Raw genomic sequence first — 18017 nt, forward strand, 5'->3', positions numbered from 1 at the left:
TCCTTTACTTCCTCCTTATTTCTCTGTGTTCATCTGCCTGTCTGACACATGCCCCATGCTGTACTTTCCATTACAAACCAGCCAGGACTGAGGGCCCTGGGCACTAGGGAAGTTAAACTGGTGTAGTTTTTCCTCGGCACAAGCTGCAGGGCACCTGCTTCTGCCCAGCATGGTGCTTCGCCTCCTTGCCCACCACTATCTGTTGGGGGAGGGTGGGGGGGGGCCCAGTGAGTCATTCAGAAAAGAAGACATCATTTTTTTGACTGGGTCCCAGGTCTTTTCACGTGTGCATGGAGAGAGGCACACAGTTTTTGCCTGTAATAAGCTACTTCCACCGCCCCCACCTCTACATCTCTCTCTGCAGGAGACAGGGCTCCATTTCTGGACAAAGGTACTTGAGAGGCAGGGCACTTACAGATTAAAAATTTGACAATAAGTTTTACAGATTGGAGAAAGAATGCTTTAGACCAGTGCTGGTTCATGGAGTGGCAGGTGGGAAATAATCCTCTAGGGACTCTCTCTAGGGACATTATTCCTTTCCTTCCTTATTTGTAGGCCCTTTATGACTAATGACCATGTAAGCTTCTGTAACTGGCCAGCAGTTTGGGCTTGAATTGGGATGAGGGATGGGCATGCTTTCACTCGGCTGAAATTCTTCATGAGTTTCCGTGACTTCTGCATCTCCCCCCAAAAGAACAAATATATGAGTGAATTTGGCTGCTGAGTCTTGCACTGTTTATTCTGTATCCATGTCATTTAATATGTTAGCCACTTGCCATATGTTGCTATATAGCACTTGAAATATGACTAGGGTGAGGAACTGAACTTGAATTTGAATTAAGTTTAAAATAGCCATACGAGGCTAACGGCTTCCCAAGTGGACAGTGCAGTTCTAGCTTATGCATCCCGTGTAGGCTTGTTTTTACTACAGAGTGAATTTTGGTAGAATCACAGTGTGCTCACTCACATTCGGGCTTTCAGTGCATTCCGAACTAGCATTTAAAACTAATTCATTCACACATGTGTACAGGAGATTGCAGGTACAGAAATAATTTAGGTGTAGAGTTTATCTTTTGCGGGGTTTTGGTGTATATATAGATGGAAAACCAGGATTTCAGGAGTGAGGATAATTGCACCTTCAGTGGAGATTGCTGTGCACTCATGCTGTTTTAATAGTTAGAAGGCTGAAGTACTTCCCTGCCTTTCTACTTGCCTGTTTATCTGTGCTTTTATTAATCTGTATTTACCAGAAATAGTGATCATAGAGGACGTCTTCTGGATGTGCCCATCTCCCTTCCACGTGCATGCCAGTATCAAGGTCAGGTTCAGCTGTGAGGTCCAAGCCCCTGGGCCCGGACTGTAGGTCAAGTAGAAGTAGGGCCCGCGGGGAACAGAGTGTATCTGGAGCTCCAGGATTGTGCTTGTCTGCGCCCTGTGCGGGGTTAAGCTGCAGCTTTTGCCGTAAGGTCTGTGGTTTGACATCTTTTTCAGAACTTCGGTATCGCATCTGAGAAGTAGCCTAGGGTTCAGCCAATGGGGTTGAAAATAGTTTCCCATAAATGTGTCCAGATGATGTCTGCTAATATTTAGGATATTTTTCCTTCTGTCTAATTGTAAAGGGCATCAGGATGTGTGTTCTCTTATAAGCCTCAGACAGTTTCATATTTACAGCATGAGAATAGGTGGCAATTTCGGGGCAGCATAGGAATTTTCCAGCTCTGACTTTTTTAGGGCTGAGTTCCTCATTTGCCAGGTGAGGAGGGATCTTCCTGATGGGAGATGAGGGTACAGGGAAGCCCTGGTATGGAGTCTGCCTTGCTGCTCCTCCATGTCCCCCAGACAACTGGGTTTCTGTATCGTGTTAGGGAATTTGTGTGTGGCCCTGCCTTTCCCTCATATTTAAGAGTGGCCACTTCATCCACTATTTTAGTGCTCTGCATGTTTAGAATTTTCTTAAGAACTATATTTTACATCTAAAATAATGTAGTTGGGTTCTTTGAATAATATGTTCCAGGATTTCTTTTTCTTCCTTCCTTCCTTCCTTCCTTCCTTCCTTCCTTCCTCTCTCTCTCTCTCTCTCTCTCTCTCTTTCTTTCTTTCTTTCTTTCTTTCTTTCTTAAGTGAAAATCGCTTTGAAAAAATATTTTAGAGAGAGAAAGCATGAGTGGGGGAAAGGGGCATCGGGGAGAGAGAGAGACGGAGAGAGAGAGAGAGAATCAAATCTTAAGCAGCCGCCATACTCAGTGTGGAGCCCGACATGGGACTTGATCCCAGAACCCTGGGATCATGACCTGAGTTGAAATCAAGAGTCAGATGTTCCACAGACTGAGCCACCTGGGCGCTGAGTCCCAGGATTTCTGATTCATTTGTCACCACCTTCAAAACTCAGCTTCTGCTTGTTGTCCAGATTTCCCCTCACTGAACACTGCACCTACCAGTCAGGCACAGCCCATGTGTTAGTGCTGCTTCCTGATGGCAAAAGGTTACAGATGGACTCTTTTGTCAGGGCCATTATCCCACACCCAGGAACATCTTTGTATTTGTAAACTCCACCCCACGGTACTTACAGAGGAGGAAAAACACTAGGAATGAGTAATAATGATTTTCTCAATATTTGTTTGATTCGATGGCAGTAATGTACACTTCAGCGTCAGAAGTAGATGGATGGGTTATTGTTGCTTGTTGCTTCTACTCATTCAGTCTATAAACCTAATTTGTCTTATTTATGATGGGAGAAGGGGAATATATGAATTCATTTCACTAAGCAGTTCTTGAGTTCTGGTAGTGTGCTATCATGATGGATACAGTCTCGGTTTGAGGAAAGATGAAGAAATACAGAATCCCTGAAATTATGAGGTGCTTTTCAGCAAATGTATTTTGTTGTGGTATTTGTTTGCCCACCTTGTTGTGGCATATGTAAATACTCCCCAAATGTCTAAAGTGTTCCTTTTGGATAATATTTTTAATTCAAGTCTCGATTTCTCTTTCTTCATTTGAGAAACAGTGGTCCCTCCTCCCTCCCTGTCCCTCTTTTGGGAAAAGCCAGTAATCTAGGTAATTTCTATTTAAAAAGCTCTATTAAAACCGAGGAGTGATGGTAGACCACTTAATGAAGCAAAGCGCAAAAGATGATGAGGACGAGAGTGATAGAGAGGCAGTGCACTAATGAAGCCACTTACTTTTAAAGGTAAGGAAAAATAAAGAAGCCCACTTCCCTTTCTTCTAACCTGGCTGTTCTCTAGAATTTTCAGTTAAGTAAAATCGTTAACTCCGTATATGTGCTTCAAACTAAACACAAAACCCCAAAGACTGTTTAATTATCACACTTCTGTTAATAAGATTATGGGACTTGCATCGGAAAGATACTGTGTGAAATGGAATTCTTTCCTGTGTTGGTGAAAATACTTAGTTTGTGTTCTTTCTAATGGTTGGCTCTACTATTCTGCTTTCTAGCCCCTGAAGGGTGAAAGCAAGAAAACAACCATTATTTCATGCTGTTGGAAAGGTCTTGCCTAATTTGAATTGTTTGTTGTTACAGCATGTAGGGTTTTGTTCTTAAAACCTCTTAAAAAGATGGATGTAATATCTTATTTATCAGGATATTTTCAATAAAATCTTGGCAGTTTACTGTTACTAAAATTTTATGAGACGTCTTCAGAAAAAAAGTGTAATGGTTGCGGAGTAGAGTCGACTCCACTCCTTCTTTTGAAATATATCCTCCGTTTGAAAAATAGGACTTCATCGTCCTCACCCCTTTACCCTCACCGGGTAAATAAATAAATAATATGTAAAGCTTTAGATTTCTCCCGCTAGAGTTTTCTTTGTGTATGGTTTACTTGGGTGAGGTCTGCAGAGCAGTGTTAAAAGTGGGAAGTGATTTAACACACCTTTGAGACATGTGGCCATAAAGATTTTGTTTCTGCTGAGAAAGCAGAAACCTATGTACTNTGTTTGCTCACTTTGGGTCCTTAGGAAGAACATTGCATTTTCTCAGATCAGGACGGGAACAGTGTACTTTCTGAACGAGTGAAGCCGAAGTGACTTTCCTGCCCCTTCTCCCCCCATGCCCTCCATTAGTCCGTTTCTGGCAGTTGTCAAGTTTGCACACCATCCGTCATCTTTCTCTGCTTTGCTCTGTGGCCTCCCAAGTTCACCGCTCACATTTTCATTCAGGATTGTCTTTGAAGATTGTCCACGTCTTGATTTAAGTGAGAACATTATGTTCATCCTAAACTGCTTTTGTGATTTTTTTTTTAAAAAAGCAGTATTTCATTTTCCTTTACAATCCCTAAATCTCTTTGCTTAAAAATAAAAAAAGACGTTTCTGTTTTCTGATGAGGAATTGGGGTTTGTACATGTGTGATGTGGCATCTGTTTGCATGACAGATGTCCTTTATTGACTCATAGGAAGTTCCCCTGTGTGTTAATATAATGGAATTATTGTTCTTAAAATAATTTATCCTAATTTATAGTAAACTAAAATTATATTTTCATTTTGTAATTATATTAGCGGGACTAGTAAGAAATAATGTGCATAAACTTTGTTTTATTGACAAAGTATTGCCCTTAAAAGTACTATTTTTGTTTATGAGCAAATGCATTTCGTTTATATGGGTTTGGGTGTGCATTCCTTTGAGCCTGTTTCCATAGTGCAGCTATTTACTATGGCCTGAAAAATTAAAGAACAATTTCACTTCTAGTCTCTGCATTTATTTTTTATGTACTTACAGGGCAATTTTCAAATGGGGGTGAAACTGAATTATTCTCTGACAAGGGGGAAAATAGCTTGATAAACAATAGGATTTGGATTTTGCAAAGTTACAGAGTTTTAGAGTCATAGGCTCACAACAGTTTTCTGTGTTTTTTAAGGCTTGAATTCATAGAGGGGAATTTTGTTCAGTGAGGAAGCAGAATTATTCCCTAAACACTTTATGAAACCAAGGGCCAGTGTAGAGAGCAGAGCGCACGGGATTTACCTGGGTGGTTCAGGGGCCTCTTGGAAAAACCACTGCACAGTCAGCAGCCTTTGTTGTTGTTGTTAAAAAGGAACAAATAATTGTAAAACGGAACATTGATTTCTAAATTTCAAGTTGTATGTGCTCTCGAGGAAAAGGAAAGAAATCTCTCCTAGAAAACAAAGAGACAGAAAGAAACTCCAAACTTCTCAGCACTTGCCAAGACATCTCTTGCTGCATACTAAGAGGTCCGAGCCCGTTGTCCTTAAAATGGACAGAGTGTGCGTGCTTTGTGGCCGAGTGCCCGCTGCGTGGGGCTACTGAGTAGAAACCAAGTACTAAGGTAGTTTTTACATTTAATCAACTTTCTTTCACTGTCACGTTCCAAGCCAAAACTATGTTGAAAACTGTGGCTCTATTCCACACAACCTCATGTGTGTATTTTGGAGAGTGAAATGAAAGAAATCACTGGTGAGGACCTTGGGGGCGGGCGGGTGGTGAAATGCTGACTTAACAAAATTGTGACTTTGGCTCATCCATGCACCCGGAGCCAAGGTGACGTTTTAGTCCATGCACAGCATTGGGCCCAGCCCTTCTGTGGCTTGCTGGCTGGTGCCTGTGGGCCATTACTGCCCCTCAGAGCCTCTGCCCACGTTTGGATCGTGGGTAACAGGGCGTGGAGCCATCCCATCGGCATCTGCACCTTGCCCTGCACCTGCTCTCAGTCTGTATCTCAGGGTGACCACCTAAGTGACCTCCTGATAGAAGCCTGGTGGTGACTAATAGCGTTACTGGGAGTACCTGAAATTAGGGACCAAGGGCAAGATCATGCATAACTTTTATCTCCTGTTGAACATGAAATTGATACAGGGGTAGTATTTGTTGAGGTTTCTTGAACTAGAAGAAATACATGGGCCCATGAAGCTAAGGAACAACTCTGTCTGATCTTATAGTAGTGAGATTTTGTTTTCTGAGGAATGTATTCTGAAAAGAAAAATATTCCATACTGGAGTAAGAAATATCCTGTGGTGGGAGCAGCCTGCCAATTCTTCTTTCTTATAAAAATAAGGCAACTCCACTATGCTGCTCACTCTATTCTTACTAGGAAGGATGGATATACTGATTTATTTCATAGATAATTTTGTATGTAATGTATATAGTTTTATATATACGTATATTCTTTTTTAAAAAATGTTTTATTTATTTCTGAGAGAGAGATAACATGAGCAGGGGAGGGTCAGAGAGAGAGAGGGAGACACAGATTCCAAAACAGGCTCCAAGCTCTGAGCTAGCTGTCAGCACAGAGTCCGACGCGGGGCTCGAACCCACAAACCATGAGATCATGACCTGAGCCAAAGCTGGACCCTTAACCGACTGAGCCACCCAGGTGCCCCTACGTATATTCTTTAAACATGCTATAAAAGGGTAATTGGAATTCAGTAAATTCAAATTTCCTTTTTTTGCCTTGTCTTGAAACAGTTATTTTAAAATTTCAAAATAAAATGAGAGAAAAATACATCGCAGTGCTTCTTAATTTTCTTTATCTTTTTTAGTTTTTAGAAAGTAGTTTTATGGAAATGTATACCTAAGTCAGTTGTTTTAGAAGTATCATATAGTTGCCGTAACTTACTTGGATAGGTTCTGTTTTTTTAGTGGGTTCACTTCATTTGACTATATTATATTCTTGCATCAAATAAGGAATGTAGTTAGACTGGAAAGAAAGGAAAAGAAACCTATAGCTCTGTGTGCTTTCTATTTAGAGAGAGCTTCACTGGCTATTCTGACCACACAGGTAATCAATCGTATTCATTATGAAGTTGAGTTATTAGTTTTTGTATCTTAGATTTTCTTTCTCCATATATTCATAGGTAATTCGTTTCTTTTAGAAAATCAGAGTCCCATCCCTGTACTGTTTTCTCATAACCTGCTTAGAAAACTTAACGTAATTCCTTGTCGGGGATTGTTGTATCCTATCATTTTAAATGATTGCACAGATCCATATGGAATGAGCCTGTTTAAGAAAATATTAAACCCAAATATACCGTATAATCAAGCATTGTGGGTTTGACTTGCCCTCTTTGTAATATTGAGCTTTGGGGTTCAAACTGATACTGAGACAAGAAAAAACACCTCTTTGTATTTACTAAGAACGATTAGATGCTACTTTAAATCAGGGCCATGGAAGAGTTTGTTTTATAAACAAACAAGACTCCTCAAAACAAACTTCCTTTTGGTGTATTTATGTAAAATTCTCCCTGTTTACAGAAATTGTATCATGTTTATTTTGAAAATTGAAATTTTTAATGTGCTCATGAGGTAGAGGTCTGAGAGGGATGACAGATTACCCATAGCATGAACTAGGCATGACATAAATCCGGGTTCTGAAACGGCTTTCTGTGCGTTTCTTTAGAATAAATCCATGCTTGCCAAGTATGGAGAGGTGCCCCTTCAGAATGCTTGAAAGAGAGACCCTTGCTCACCACTCTTTTGTTCCAGTGTCTGAGTCTCTCCTTTTGCTCCTGGAGGCAGTCACGGAGATTCTGCATTTGGACTTCCACGGTGATGGGGAGCGTTGCCCTCAGCTCCCCTCCTCCAAACCAAAAAAATTCCAAAAAACAAAACAAAAACAAAAACAAAAAGCCTGGCCTTGTCACGGACTCAGATGCATGCCTTATTAACTCATCTCATGACCTTTGGCTCTCGGGACTATGAGCTGTCATGGCTTTCTGTGACATCAGTAGTATGTGACTTGAATGGATATACTGCGTGTGCTGAATCAGCCTTTTTCATTCCCTTCCACATGAAGAAAGCAGGTGCTAAGTCTCATTTTGAGAATTTATTGCTATCTGTTGGTGACCCTTTAGAGACCACTCTGCTTCTTTGACTAACAGCCAGATGGAAGCTGATAGTCTGTTTTGACCATTGAAGCTGAAAACCCTACAATTTCTTCCCTGACTCCCCCCCCACCCCACCACCAAAAAAAAATTCTCTTCGTGTTTCTGGGTTGAGACTACAGACAGGCAAATAGAATATTTTGTGTAGGGAAAATGAGGATAGGATTATTTGAGAGAGTTGTGGCTTTAAATTCTTTTATGGTAGCATAATTGTATGTGTATATTCAGGTCATAGAAAGTTGTGTATATGTGTTTGTATGTCTCTGCATGTAAAATTGTAAATTTTCAGTTACTGATATTGAGAGGGGAACAAAGCCCCATTTTAAACAGCTTAACCTCAATTGAAGTATGGATTCTCTGACCTGAAAAGGTTTCTTTTTCATGAATATTTTAGGAAAATTTACTGAAGCTGTATTTACATCTTGTGTATGTGTCCTGTGAAGGTTTTGTTTTAGATATTTGGGGAGAATGATTCTCTGATTGTTTTTGTTTTAGTTTGTAGGAAATGAAAAATACACGAACAATCCAAGTTATCCACGCAGATGAGGTGCTAAATAAATTGCAGTAAGCACCAGAGGACATAAGAATGTGTTAATCTCAAAGATGCGTGATGATTTTTGTGTTGTGAAAGGTTAGCTTTTCAATAGCAAGACTTAATTACTTTTCAAATGAATATTTCATAAGTTACTTTTTCATTGAATATACATCTGCATACGTACTCGATTCCCCATTAAACATCGGTTAGCAGTGGTTTGGAAACCGCTCTCTCCCTCCTTCCCTACCTTTGCATCCAGTAGCGGAATCGAGAGTTTCTCATTTTTAAAATATTGTTTAAAGGCCCAAAGTCATAATGTAATCCAGCAGGGCTTTCCCTGCCATTACTTTGTTGATTCTTTTATCAAACATGATGGCACAGTTCATTTTCTCAATTTCATCCAGGCGGCCCCTTCTAGAGTGTGAGGCTGGTGTTTCCCACCTTCACGGAGACACCTCTTCCTCTAGATGGGGCTTGTTTTTCTGCAGCAGCTATCTCTCTTGCTCAGTCTTCCTTCTTTATCTTAACAGTATGGAAAGGGTGTGTCGTTTAAGAAGAATTACGGTTGATTATTCTGTGGCTGTTTTGCCCAGCATAGCAGGGGTTAATGGAATAAACTAAATTTGCACTTCAGTCATGAATATGTATCAGTAGTGGTAGAAAGCTTAGAATAAACTTTTATGAAGTTTAAAATAAAGCTTAGTTTCAGTTTAGGGGAAAAGTTATTGTAATTCAAATATATAGATAACTTCTAATAGCCTCTTTTTCCAGCGGTTTTATATCAGGTAAAGTTAAAAATTTTTGGAGCCTAGTATAGAGGTATAGTTCACTAATTCTCTTTGCGGGGAGTTTGTAAACAGTAAAATTACTTTTTGTTAGCTTGGTTATCCAAATGTCATAACTGTACATTTGGAGTTTATTGTGGATCATGCAAAAATGCAATAATCTTGACTAAGTTCTGAAAGTTTTCAGATTACAGACTTATTTAGTTTTGTCTTTAAGATATAGATAAGATATGCTTTTTTTGTTTTGTTTTAATTACTGGGATGTATCTTTTGTATATTAACATGCTTTTTTTTTTCTCTTTGCTTTGCTTTTATTTTGTTTACTGTTGATACAGTACTAACAGGACTAGATGATACCCGGCCTCTACACAGGGGCCACAACTTAAAGTATCTCTAAGATATTTAGGATATGCTGCCCATTTTCCTTCCAGTAAATGGGATGAGTCTCCATTTGTATGTACTGTTATCATTCATCAAGATAGACCTTCAGCCAGACAGATCATACTTAACCATTTCTTGCTTAACTTGAAATTCACAGTTAGACTTTAGAGTGGGCAGACAATATTTTGCCAGTATGTTGCTGTTCACAGTATACCAAGATTTAAAAAAAGAGGAGAAACCCAAAAAATGAACTCTTAACTATAGAGAACAAACTGAGGGTTGCTGGAAGGGAGGTGGGTAGGGGGTGGGGAGGTAGAGTAAATTGGGGATGGGGATTAAGGAGGGCACTTTTTGTGATGAACACTTGGTGTCTTATGTAAATGATACTAAATTTTATGCCTATTATTATGCTATTGGTTAACTGGAATTTAAATAAGAACTTGAAACGTAAAAAAAAAGATTTTCATAGTTGAAAATCTTACTAATCTTCTTATTTTGATAGTGAAAATGCTTAGAAAGAGTGGTTTCCATTTGGGGAAAATGTTATCACAATACAACATTGATAATTTTTAATAGCCTCTTTTTTTTTTTTAGCTCTTTTTATATCTTAGTCTCTTTTTCTCTGTCTTTACTGTTTGTTAGTATTGATAGTGTTGTCTTTTTATTTGATTTGATTAGAGACTTCATCTCAACCATCATTAGAGAGATACAAACCTAGTCTTTTGAGGGACTTTGAAAGGGCCATAGTATGCTGTTTTTCAAAGTATACCTGTATTTGAACATGTGAAGATATGTTACTGAATACAGATTAGTTTTACACATACATAGTTAACACATACATATATGCTCTTCAGATAAGAATATTCACAGTACTAAACAAGAATCTCTATAGGAAATGTCATTAAATAGGTATGAAAAAGTCATGAAGATAAATCAGCTGTCACCCATCAGGTTAATGATTAATTAGGAAATGAGATTTTTTTCCTCCTGGTGCTTCCCTCGTTTGACTGATTTGCACTGCTCTGAATGTTGAGTAACAAAGAGAAATAGAGAAGAGAGAAAATGTGTGTATATCTGTCCATAAAACTTGTTTCAGTGCTTTAAAGATATGGTAATATGAATTTACTTTATATATGTCATTTGAAATAGAAATTTCCAATCTGCTCTTACGGGTTAAAGCATATGTCCTATTCATTATTGTTAGTGTAATGGAAATTTAAGCTTTAGACTTTTTAATGTGTTTAGTATTGTTTGATCAGTGAGCTGAAATGATCCTTTCTTGTAACATCAACTTATAACTATATGTGAAATATAAATACTGTAAGGATGTGATTGGGAGGGCTTGTAGCTATTTTGGCAGTGGGGGCAATAAGATTCCTGAAACGCTTTGATTCACCCCATAGGAAGCTCAGTTTCATAATTTATTTTTCTTTTCAGTTAAGTAACTCTTTGTAGTAGATATATGCAAAGTTCAGAATCATGTTGCATTTGGGGCACTGAACTTGTTTCCTGTTCTTAATGTCCTGGGAAAGGACCGTCCCTGTTTTCACCTTTGGTCACAATGACCTTTCCCAGTCCCTGTCTGTTCCAGTCGCTGGGACAGAGTGCAGGAGACTGGTACGTCACAAGGCCACGCTTTCACACGTTGTAAGCCAAACAGCATCGTGTTTGGATGTTACTCATTACCTGGAAACGATTTATTTATTTATTTATTTATTTAGATTTTATTTTCAAGTGATCTCTACATCCAACGTGGGGCTCGAACTCATGACCAAGATCAAGAGTCAGATGCTCTACGGGCTGAGCCAGTCAGGCACCCCTGGAAATGATTATTTTAAGCTGCTGTTACTGGTAATGCTACTTGGTAGCCAGTTTTAGTACTAAGCATTGTAAGTTGATGGGAATATTTGAATATTTTGCGCATTTTGCCCTCATTTACAAAAATGAGGGCAAAAGTGAGAATTTTATTTTTTTAAAGTAAGCTCTCTGACCAATGTGGGGTTTGAACTTAAGACTCGGAGATCAGGACTCGCCTGCTCTACCCACTGAGCCAGCCGGGTGCTCCAAAGTGGGAAATTGAGAGTGACCATATTAGTGCTGAGAAAATATGTCTGAAAAATGTAATACAAAGATGTGAAACATTTGGAGACAATGAATGTAGAAGATCTTTGTCTTAACTGGTTATTCATTGCCCTTTAGTAAGAAAATAAATCCTCGTCAGAGCTATGTTTTAGGAGGCAGAGTGCAAATTAAGCATTTCTTCTCCTTCTTCATGATTCTCATCCAAATCCTCATTAGTGTGTCTGGTGACCCCCTTTTGTGATTAGCTTTTGCTCTTTGGTTTTCTGTATGTTTTAAAACATATCCTCTGTGAATGGAGGGCTACCTGTAATCTCAAAGTTCTTCATACTTCCCAGTGTTGTGGGGTAGAGTTATAAGAATGGATTGGTTGGATCTGAGTTTGGATGTCTGCACCACCACTTCCAGCTTGTGACCCGAGCAATTCAGTTGATTCATCTTTTCACCTGGTGGTTTTGCTGAAAATGGGAATGAAAGTTCCTACTTTATGGGTTATTGTCAGGATTGCTTGAGATCATGCACATGCAGCACCCGAGTAAGGGGTAGCCTGTTTTTGTTGTTAGTGGTTATTCTGGCGTGAGGCTCTGTGCCAGCCACCCGGAGGGAAGGGTGGGGGCATCTCAGGACTACATCTCTTACTCTATGTGAGGAGAGTCCACACACGGAGAGCGGGCCTCAGCATGAAACTGGTGACCTTCGCTCTTAGTGGAAGCACTATCGTAAAGAATACTTAGCTTCCGGCATCACTGAATCTGTTTATAGGCTGAGAAATTTCATTCAATTTAGTATCTTTCTGGAAAATGGTTGCCAGGTTCCAAACAACTTGACTTTCAAGATGAACTTGAGTAGTGTAAATCAGTTGTAAATTATTTAAAGAGTGGATGCTGAGTGAAATCATACCCCACTATTAATATCTCACTTGGTTTTGCTTGTGTTTTTGTATGTATCAACAGAATTATCCAGAAGATATTTAATGTGAATGCAAATCTCTATTTAGAATAAATTTGTCAGTCTTGGCTAAACTCGTATCCCTTTCCAGCCTAAGGGTGGGTGGTGTTGGATTCGCACTGTCCACTATCCCTGTGAGTGCTCGTACAGGTTTGAAGATAACCACCTGGAGGAGGAATATAGTCAGAATGAGCTTTGTTTAAGCTGCTGAACTCACACAGTGGGCATGGTGAATTTTCTCCATTTATTGACAAGAGGTGTCAGAAAAAAAATGTAAGGCTTCATAATAATACAATTACTTTACATAGAGTAGTTACCCAAAAGCCACGTTAATGAACCCTATTCAGCCTTATTCCACTGACACTAGTTTTATAACTATTCATCTGTCTATTGATGTGGGACTTACCATACGTGAGCTCTGTGTAGCCAGCAGAACTTACTCTCTGGAACATTTATTGGAACAGGAGTTTAAAAGCATACTTCAGAGTTATATCCTTGTTTTCTAAAGAAAAGGCAATATCTGATAAGGTAGAAGGCTCAGTAATTTCAATTTTGCTTTTTTCTGTCTTGCTTATTTTTTTGTTCTGTAATTCACTTCTTTGTAGACTGGTACCAGACCGGTTCTACAGTAGAGCAATTCAGACTTTGTAAAGAAAGTTCATGTTTGCCTTCTCGGTGTCAATTAGAAAACTACACAGAATGTAGACATTCTGTAGAATGCCATATTTAATTACTAGGAATAAAAGCTATAAATTTTTAGAACATTACTTTTGCTTTAAAAAATGTCTTACATCTTACTCTATAACGCGTGAAATACACTTTACTATTTCAGTCAAGATTGCTTGGTAAGTCTGCTAAGACATTTTAAATTTTGGAATATTAACAATTTGTTCTAAACTCTTTTAATCATGTTTCATTAATACTGCCAAATTTGGGGGATTAGTAACCAGCATTAGCTTCCTTGATTGATTTTGCTTTCATCTCCCTGTGTCGTGTGACATATTATGTCTTGCTTAAGCTGACTGGTTCTCTCTCAGCCTTGCTTTGACCACCTGCCTACCTACTTCAGAAACTCCAGTGGAGTAAAATAATTTTGCCCCCAATTGTATTTTGTGTGAAGGGGTAGACCTCTCATTTTCTCTGGGTCCTGGGTTTTCGCTCTGCCGCTGGTTTCCTTAGTTAGTGGAGCCCTGATGCTTGTCATACACGTGAATACTGATGTAGTATCATCTGTCTTCACACATACTTAAGTTCACTGTTGATGAACTTGAGAGACTTATTTCTTTTTTAAAGTTAAAATCTTTTTCGATAATGCAGAGAGACAGAGAGAGAGAGAGAGAATATTTTAAGTAAGCCCCACGCCCAGTGTGGAGCACCACGAGGAGCTCAATCTCACTGCCATGAGATCATGACCTGAGCCAAAATCAAGACTTAGACGCTTAACCAACTCAGCCACCCAGTGCCCCTAGATATTTATTCCTAGTTAAGAGTAATCCTCAGAGAATAAGAAATGAATGTTGTTGGAATTTTTGAGCTTCAGAATTAAATAGACCCAGATTCAAACATTCCTGTTTCTGCTCTTGTACTTTGTGATCTTGGAAAAATTACGATTTCTTAGGATTTGCTATGTCATCTAATATATATATATATATATATATAGTAAGCATCTTAGCCTTACTAATTAATGCTAATTAACGCAGAGAGCTAATTCATGCCTTACCATGACCTTATAGTCATTTTTTCCCATGTCATTTAGCTTCAAGTTCCTTATCTTTAAAATGGGGATAATAACGTGTTAGCAGGATATCACAGAGATGTTGAGAACGGTGTTAGTGTCTATGTGTGTTTGTATGTGTGTATCCAGAGGAAATTTCTGAATGAGATACATCAAATAGTAAACTGTAGATGAGCTTAGGAATATGTTAGTTTCCTGTTGCTGTGTAATAAATGACAACTAACGTAGAGGCTTAAAACAGTACTCATTTATTATTTCATGGAGCCCATGGGTCAGCAATCCAAACATAGTGTACCTGAGTCCTCTGCTCAGGAACTCAGAAGGTTGGTAACAGGTGCCAGGTGAGGCCAGGACCTCATTTGAGGTTTGGGACTCATACGGTTCTTGGCAGACTTTATTTCCTTGCAGTCATAGACCTCATTGCAGTTTGTTCTTCAAGGCCAGCTGGAGAGTCTCTCCGACTATTTGTTTGTTTATTTAATGTTTGTTTATTTTTGCAAGAGAGAGTGTGAGTGGGGAAGGGGCAGAGAGAGAGAGGGAGACAGAGATCTGAAGTAGACTCCATGCCGACAGCAGAAAGCCCAATGCAGGGCTCGAAGCCACAACCCAGGAGATTATGACCTGAGTTGAAGTTGGACGCTCAACTGACTGAGCCACCCAGGTGATCTCTCTCTGACAGGTGCTAAGTAGAGCTCCCCTGATTATGTCAGGCCCACCCAGAATAATCATACTTTTGATTAGCTCAGAGTAAACCAGTTAGGGACCTTTGTTATATCTGCAAAGGGACCTTTGCCACATCATGTTAGTTAACCATGAATGTAATATCCCAGCATATTCAAAGGCCCTGTCTGCATCATGAGGAGAGGGTTATACAGGTATGTACACCAGAAGCTGGGAATCTTGGGTGCCATCTTAGAATTCTACCCGGGGTGGGTATGGATTAGGAAAGATTTACATTCCTTGGTTCATATAGTTCCAAAGTTTAAAATTGTTTAAGTAGTACATAAAAAGCCCAAAACAACCCTTTTTATTTACTTGGTGGGAAAGTTTCTCCAGAATTCCTAAATGAAAATTTTAAGGCTGAAATTCTAGAAGGCCTTTTAGCTTAGTATCTGTGTAGTAGACAACAGCAGTTCTCAAATGTTTATTAAACACTCATGATGTCTGGGGCACTGACAATCAGAAATAAGAAGTAAATGGGCTAGGCTGGCCGTTTTATTTTGTAGATGCTGAGGCAAAGGGTGGGGGCAGCCAGAGGGTCAGGGGACCCCTGGGTCTGCTCTGTGTTGCAGCACCAGTGAATGAGGGACGGCTAACCGCTTCGTGCCCTCATGTTAGCCCTGAAAAATAAAATTGTGCAAATCTATTTTATTAAGAATATTTATTTTAATGATATCATGTAAGCTTGATGAAGAAGTTTTCCTTACTTGCTAATGGGAGATGAACATTATTACGTGGGAACAGAACCTTGGGCAGCCCAGTGTGAAGTCAGTATTCTAAAATGGACATGCTTCTCTTACCCATTAGAGTTTATTAAAATCAGAGGCTGTCTCTGTTCTACCTTTCCTGTTAGATCCTTGCTCTCTCCTTGGATTCAGGTGAGTCCTTGGATTACAGAGTCATGGCATGTTCAGTTGGATCTCGCCCAAGGATCCTATAGAAATTAGGAATGGAATTGGTTACAATTCAGAGATGCTTCTCTTAAAGACAGATGATCTACTGAAGTAGCCACCAAAAAGGTTAGCCTAGGAATTCTAAAAAAAAATCCATTTTAAAAAAAGAGGCACTTTTAGGATTTTTAAAATATTGGTTCTTTTTAAAAAAATTTTTATGTTTTTTATTTTGAGAGACAGAGAGGGTGTGGGGGAGGGGCAGAGAGAGAGGGAGACAGAATCTGAAGACAGGCTTCAGGCTCTGAGCTAGCTGTCAGCACAGATACCAACACGGGGCTCGAACTCACGGACTGTGAGATCAAAACCTGAGCCGAAGTTGGATGCTTAACTGACTGAGCCACCCAGGTGCCCCAGTATTGGTTCTTTTAAAGAGACTAAGTAGAAAACCAATGTTTATTTCACAGGCATCCATCACAGCTGCATGTGGTAACAGTCTCACATTCTCTTCTGCAAGTGAGAAGTTTTAGTCTCCCATGATGCTGTGCAGGGCAAGAGCCAGCTCGTGCCCGTGCTCTGAGCTCTGGAAATGGGGTGCGTGTGACTGAGGAGCTGACTTTCACATGTTACTTAATTTTAACGAATTTAAATGTAAGTAGCTACATGTGGTTAGTGGCAGTCATACCGGACAGAGTGTAGACCTTTCCCTTGTCCCATCTGGTGCTTTTGAGCAGTGCTGGGGAAAGTGAATGTAGTTTTAGGTTCATGTAACAAATGAGCTTTAATATCCTTTCTGGTTCTCAAGTTCTGTGCTTTATTGTTTCCTATAAATTACTTTAAGATGAATTTTAATAGGGTACGTAAGTTTATTAGCGAATATCTAAGTTGCTCATCTTCCTGCATATGTATCTTTATTTTTATGCAATGAAACCAATTTTTTTATTGTTGATTTAAAAGGAACTCTGGTTTTTAAGCATTACAAAATTCCCACTATTAAATAGAAGCTAGAGGCACGTGAAATTAATAAAGAATATTCCATTTAGTTTACATTTTTAAAATGTTTATTTTTGAGAAAGAGAAAGAGAGAGAGGGACGCAGTGTGATTTGGGGAGGGCAGAGAGGGAGGGAGACAGAATCTGAAGCAGGCTCCAGGCTCCGAGCTGTCTGCGCAGAGCCCGACGCGGGGCTCGAACCTCATGAATGGTGAGATCATGACCTGAGCCGAAGTCAGACACTTAACTGACTGAGCTGCCCAGGTGCGCCATTTAGTTTACATTTTTAACTCTTCAGAACCATTCTACTTTGTTTGTCTTGAATGAATGCCCCCTCCCCCACTCCATTTATTTTTGGTTCAGTTTAATTTACTAATTTATGTCAATAGTTAAAACATCATATTTTATTTATGTTTGTTTTTAAGGTTTATTTATTTATTTTGAGAGAGAGGGCATGGGAGTGGGAGAGGGGCAGAAAGAGAGAGAGAAAGAGAGAGAATCCCACAAGTAGAGTGCAGAGCCCGACATGGGGGCTGTCTCATGATGCTTGAGATCATGACCTGAGCTAAAAATCAAGAGTGGAATGCTTAACTGATTGAGCCACCCAGGTGCCCCCATCATATTTATTTTCAAATTCCCATAGCCACTTAGTGACATATTTTACTCTTCGTACAAATAGAAAAGCAGAGGAAATATATATATTTGTGATTATGAGGAAAAGTGTGATGTCGTCTGTGTCTTTTTGTAGTTTTCCCAACCCCCGGATTTCTTCCCTATCCTGGTTAGTTCTTACGTCACCAGAGCAGAGATTCTTTCTATATCTCAAAAGTTTTGCCTCATGGAACATTTTTCTGCAACATTTTGCTGGGCCAATTTAGGTGATTTCCCAAAGGGCACGTGACTTGAAAAAAATTATTTTATCCGTTCAGGGATTGACAAAGCCCAGGATTTTAGAAGAACAAAAAAGCAGAGAACATGAGGAGGAGTGAAGTAAAAGCTGCAGTGGAGTTTTGAATTTTGAGCTTTTACTACGGACACATTTTAGTGATGCCTGTGTACGTTTTATTTTCTAATCTCAATAAAGATGTGCAGTCTGAGTCAGT

At 39.4% G+C, this 18017-nt stretch overlaps 1 protein-coding gene across 8 annotated transcripts in view; it reads left to right on the plus strand.

Annotated features, from left to right (window-relative positions):
* Positions 1-18017, plus strand: part of ARID1B (AT-rich interaction domain 1B) — a 291898-nt gene that overhangs the window by 33482 nt on the left and 240399 nt on the right. The gene's annotated exons all lie outside the window — the stretch shown is intronic.

The sequence above is a fragment of the Crocuta crocuta genome, unplaced genomic scaffold, assembly GCF_008692635.1.
Source record: "Crocuta crocuta isolate KB4526 unplaced genomic scaffold, BGI_CrCroc_1.0 scaffold11, whole genome shotgun sequence".
Classification (NCBI taxonomy): domain Eukaryota; kingdom Metazoa; phylum Chordata; class Mammalia; order Carnivora; family Hyaenidae; genus Crocuta; species Crocuta crocuta.